Source organism: Pollicipes pollicipes, unplaced genomic scaffold (assembly GCF_011947565.3).
Source record: "Pollicipes pollicipes isolate AB1234 unplaced genomic scaffold, Ppol_2.1 Scaffold_7261;HRSCAF=8764_pilon_pilon_pilon, whole genome shotgun sequence".
NCBI classification, from domain to species: Eukaryota; Metazoa; Arthropoda; class Thecostraca; order Pollicipedomorpha; family Pollicipedidae; genus Pollicipes; species Pollicipes pollicipes.
This window is the reverse complement of record NW_023597054.1, coordinates 15177228-15183406: the sequence shown is the minus strand read 5'-3', so window position 1 is coordinate 15183406 and position 6179 is coordinate 15177228.

Sequence of the window (6179 nt, the reverse complement as noted above, 5' to 3'; positions counted from 1 at the left end):
AAATTGTTGGAAAACGCGTGGACGTTGCCAGGAATTTGTGAGTTGTGTAAGGGGGGGGGGGGAGGGGCAGAATTCGATGGGTACGAAACGCGCCGATTTTAAGCTTTTTGATAGGAGTCGTTTATAGTAAAGAACATGGGTGGAATTTTGTCTCTTTGAGCGGGCCCTGGCCCACCCTCAATAATGAGCTGGGCTCCCGCAATATTAAACTGGGAAATAGACAATATTGCACCTGGTCCCAAACCTTTGTGGGATGTTTGAAATCTAGACAACTTAAGTTTTGCACCAAAAATGCTTTCCGAACATTGGAATATATTCAAAATTTAAGTTTATATTTGTATGTGCCCCTAACACATGGCAATCTCATTATTTAACTGTTCAGTTCCTAATGTTATAATATCCCCACCCCTTCAGAAAAGTTCCCCCAATTTCTTCTACTCTATTTTCAACTTCTTGTTTTTTTTATTGGGAAGCTTTATGCCGTCCTCTGCGTATCGTGGAGGGTTAGACATGGGCAGGTATGCATAGGTGTACATGATGCACATATACCTATGCTCGTGGCGAACGTCCGTCTTTTTCTAGAGACTGATGAGCTTACGTATAATTTCAACTGAAGTAAAATAAAAACAGCAAGAAGTTGCATGTTTATGTTGCTAACCTCACAGTGAACGGTTGTATGTCACTGGGGCTTTACAATTCCACTGAGACTACGTGGTGGCGCCTGCTTGGCACCCGGGCAGAAAGAGGTGGGTGAGGGGCATAGTGGGAAACCGAAGCCCACGGTGAATGGAAAATATTTTTTGCGATATCTTAGTCGAGATTCCTGTCAAGTGACATGTCATGACGCGAATATTGAAATTTTGGCGGTAGAAGTAGAAAGAGGCGAAGCTTTGAAACTCGCAAACCTGCCGTGATATATTTTCTTGCAGTAAAATATACGGCGAGCTCCACGGAATGTACAAAATGTTAGTGCCGTTTGCGTGGAAATAATCAAATATTGTGCTGCATGGTTTGAGTATCTTGAAGGTGTGCGAGAATTGCTAAAATTCTAGCTGAGGAATATGGTTCGAGCAAAGCATAAGCAATATGAGCTCCGCAGATTAAAAAATCGATCACTTTCAGGTATACAGTGCAGTCGGCGCTTCAGTGACCATGCATTTGAACCTCAGAATTCATCGAAAAACGTTGCTACTGTTAAAAGCAGTGAAAGTGAAAAAACGCGACGCACGTCGTTGCGCACCCTTTAATGGAGCACCAGCAATGCCAAAACAAACATATAAAAGCTCAGGGATTATAGAGTGACCGGGGTTCGATCACTGCTCCCTCCTGTGGGAGCCGAAGGCGCTATCCACTTGGTCACCCCGTCCCGAAAACAATAAATCGTCATCTCGTGTATCTGAGACTGCGTCTGCATTTGTTTGGTTACGTCAGTATCCAAGCACATATGCCAGGAGACATGTGCAGGTTTGTTATGGTGAGGACGCATTAATCATGCACAATGTTTAGCGCATCTTAAAAAGTAAATTAAACAGGCTGTGACCAACTAACATTTATTTTGAGCTTTTGCGGTTAAAGCAGGACCAGGAGAAAGAAACCTGCACCTCGGTGTTGCAGTCTCCGTGGGTCTCGCGACGTCGGCCCAGTAGCTAACATTTGGGGCCAACGGGCAGGCGAGAGCGACTACGTGTCGGGAAATGGTACCCATGAACGCCCTTTGAAATGAATTCGTATGCGGGCAGAATGCTTCCGGAAGTTGGATTTCACCTGTTCTATTGCCAAATTGATTTCGGAAAAGATTAGGTCGCACAGCACCACAGACTCATAAGGCCATGGCGTAATCTCGATTGCTCGTGTTATTGCAATTAACAATTTCGTTCAGAAAACCAGCCTCGAAATCGCACAGGTGAGAAATCATGGTCAGGAGCTGAAGGGCCCTTTCGTTGCAGCCTGGCTTGCCCAGCAGCTGGTATTATGGCGATGTGGTGACCTGCAGAGAGATGCATCATAAGTCGGTCCTATTCCAAATGCGGCAGACCCTCTGGTGTGGGCATCTGGCGCAGGATCGACGCAGGGGTCGTCGCTGACGCAAAAAGATCCTCAACTAGCGCAGGGAGCCCAACAGTTGGCACCGAGACACCAATGCGGTTTATTGGCCTTTAACTGAAACGGTGCGGAGGGCCCTCGTTCGGTGCTGGGACATCTGACAGGTACAGTCTCATTGTAAGTGCGAACCATTGCATCGTCATCCACCACATCTTCTTTCATTGCTAAAAGGGCCGTGGCCGACGCAAGAGGCCTTTTGACATTCGGGGGTCCTAAGACTGTCTCTGTGAAGCAAATGTGCCCCTGCCCGACTTGGGGTCCATTGCCGACACAAGATCCCCTGTTAGACATTGTGATCCCATGATCAGCCCAGGGCCCTTCACTGTTTTAGGGGCCCGACCAATGCAAGAACTTTCTGATTAACACGTCCAGGGCCCGGCCCTGCCTTTCTTGGGAAACGGGCCCTTCGGACCCTCCGATCGGACCTTAGATCGCCCCCCCCCCCCACCCCGTGACCGTTGGGACCTAATGACCTGAGGTTGGTCATCTGACTATGGTGGTAACGCCATAGATATGTTGGGGCAGTTTGTTGTGTTCCCTGGAATTTGATATCACTTGAAATAAAAGGTTATGAAGCTTCTTGTGGTGTCTCCCTAAAATTAGGTGACTTGAAAATACAGACCATTGTGCCCATAATGGAAGTCCTTCTCTTCTCCGAGTGGGCCGATCCAGGGTTTCGTCAACGGAGCGGCAAAGGCATTGCAATTTCACCTGGAATTTAATGTCTGCTGAAAAGAATTGAGATCCTTTTTGGTACTACTTTGCATTAGGTAACGTTGAAACTTAAAGGTTATGATTCCCGAAGAGAAAGTCTTTGGTGCTACTTGGCTGACCGGCAAAGACCGAACCGATCAGGAATTACATCAGGGTGAAAGCCACAGGGAGTTCTCTTGGAAAAAGCCCATAGTTGACGGCAATGAAGGTTTTGGTTCGCCGGGGAACCGATTCAGGATTCCGTCTAGGGTGGGAGCTGTAGCATTGTTTTGCCTCTAGAATTTTGTGCCTCTTGAGAATGCAGATTCGGAACCCTGCGTGGTGCCCTCTGGAATCGGGTAGCTTTTGAAAGTAAGGGTTTGGCTACCCAAAATGTGGTTTCGAAGTGAAGGCCTTTGGTACCCCTTCACCATGACATTTTAGTGTCACGAAGGGGTCCCACAGCTTCATGAGTGGCCCACGGGGGATGGCATGGCCCCATGCCTCCCCTTTTAGTTCCACACCCGTCCGCACAGTATTGTCCCATTGCAAGCAGAAGAATGAAACAATCAAATATGAACAGTCCTGGGGAGCTCCATCACACTAAACATATTTTGCTTAGAACAAGTATTTAGGTTCTGGGGCACTTTGGACAGCAATCTGGAATTTGGCCCTGTTTGACTTATTTGAGCTGAAGGCCATGACCTAGGGACACCAAATGTTGACACACGTGAGTGTACGTACAGGCCAACACACCCTGTGAATTTAGTATTTTTAGCCCTCGTAGTGTCTGAGATCTCAGGGGGGGGGCCAATTGTTCCCCATCCGAGCGAAGCAAATCTAGCGGGCCACCTGGGCGCGTGTTAGCTCCAGCGTCTGGTGGTTCCGAAAGGAGCCAAACTTTCCTTTTCAAAAGCGCTGCCTTCGGGCAGCTCTTTGGAGCGGCTTCGAAATGGCACGATTCATGGCGCGTGTGGTGTTCACTGAGACAGGGAAGTACTGTGGTCAAATAGAGTCATTTTTATCCGGCATGTAAGCCGTCTTTAAACGAAACCAAGACGAATAATCAATCAGTCCCATTTTCGGAGCCTATGGCACGTCTATGAAACGTGACCAAGATACTGAACGCTCATCTGAAAATATTGAGTTCAATCAATATAATCTTTTTAGCACTAGAGGTTCATAAAAGTAGTACCCCCAGCATACTGAACGTTGTTAGCTGATCATAGGAGCTCTAAGCTCAGAATATTTATAAAAAAAACAGGAGCTTAGGACCTTTCTTGCTTACATCAGGGCCCAATTTTTACCAGAGTTAACCAGGCGAAATCTGAATACTGCGTCTGGGAACTATGATAGGTAATGCTCATGAGTTCGGCCTCCCAACAAAAAACGTAAAGTTTCATCCCTGGTAAAGAAACGAAAAAGCCCTGGACTAACGGAGTGACCTGGCCCCCATCCCTCCTTTGGCCGCACCCCTGAAAAAGAACTGGTGTAGGGTGCAGTTCCCTGGGGAGAAGGGCTTAGAAAACAGCCTAAATATAAACACAAAGCTAAATCTGTGGAGAAACCTGCCATTGTCGCGTTTTTGGGGTAGGTTTGGTCGTTTTTTCTTACTCACCCCTCCAAATTATTTTGTGCAGCTATTCTCCTGACAGGTGAGTGACGCAAGGAGAGTTGTACAAGGTTCAAATAGGGACAAAGCATCTTATTAAGCTGGAGGTGGGACCTTCAACCTTCCCCTGCAATGTACGCGGCCGGCTCGCCAGACGAAGGGACGATGCCGGGTTCAGTTCCAACTTCGATGCATTTTCAACGGCTTGTTTCGGATTCGGCCTTGGCTTTGTGCCACCTTAAATGGCTAGCTTTGGCCCCAGCTTGGGTCTGTGGCATTTTTCACATGCGATATGTATTATTTTTGTTGAAGCGCTTTCGGTAAATAATCCTCTCATCCAGGAAGTCCTAGAGAAATTGGACTTCAGTTATATCCGCAAAGTTTGCGAATTATTCAACGATATATTCAGCGACAAGCTCGAACTTTTCTGAAAACGCTTCAGATGGTCAATTGTGACACAAAAGCATAAAAATGGGATTTTTGCACTTTTATGTTTCCTTTAAGGTCGAAAACAAGGTCAAAGCAGGGGAAGCTTTATATCACCTAAAAATTACCAACTGATTGCAAATTCTATCAGATTATTATCACTGAATAAACTAGCGTTCAATAAAATATCCTGAACCTCTTAAGGTCCTTTTCACGGTCAAATTTATCTCCAAAGTATGAGGAACTCCATATCACCAAAAAAATGTCAGGGCCGATTAACAGAATATTCCGGATCGCAGTGATCCAGCGTCTGTAAAAAAGCCCTGATCTTTCAAGGCCAGCCCTGCAAATTGAAATGGCAGGCTCAAGTGACGGAGAACTCCGAATCATCCAAAAATTAGTGCCTGATTTTAGTTCTTCAAGCAGGCAAAATATTCACCTAGCAGCATGAAACAGCGTCTGTTAAAAAGCCCTGTGATTCATTCAATTGACCCCTGAAGGTCAAATTCAGGCTCAAAGTACGGGAAACTCTATATGAGCAAAAACATTGCAGACTGATTTTAAATTTGCGCTCTTGTTCTCTTGCTTTATCTAGTTTTAATCTAATTATTGTGCTTGTAAACATTCTTATGCTTCAAAGGCTTAAATCAGCTGGTAACTTTTGCTAAGATGGAGCTATCCGTCATTTCAGCTTAAGTATTACCTTAAAGAATGACTTTGAGAAGGCCGGATTTTTCGACGGACGCTAGTTCACGCGCTGGTGAATTTTCCAAAGCTTGCAAAGTTGGAATCAGCCGTTTATTTTATGTGTATGGTATGGAGCTCCAATCCTTTGAGTGCAAATTTGACGTTGAAAACTTCTTTGAGAGGCAAGAAACTTTTGATGGAGGCTTGTTCCTTCTATGTTGAGTATTCTGATGTTTGAAAACTTGAAATCGGCCGATATTTGTGATATGGAGTTCCGCGTGCTATGGCCTGGCTTTTGACTTTGTGTGGCACATGATATTTCAAAATAAAATGTCATTTTTGATGTTTTCGTGTCATGATCAACCAGCTGACATGTTTTCAGAGAGATCGGAACTCGTCGCTGAACAAATCGCCGAATAAATCGCCAACTTCACGGACATGACTCAGTTGGGGCGCCAGCCGGGTCATGTCATAAGAAGACGTGAGATGGTATCGGGACAAATCACCGACAAGCACTTAATTGACTGTATTTTTGCATAATGCATGTTGTCGAATGCATTTTGTCGACGTGTCTCTCGCCGTATCAAAAAGGCAAGGTGTGAAAAGTCAAGCGGTAATTTGTCAACATGCCTTTTTGCCAGTGTTAAATTTGGGCAGT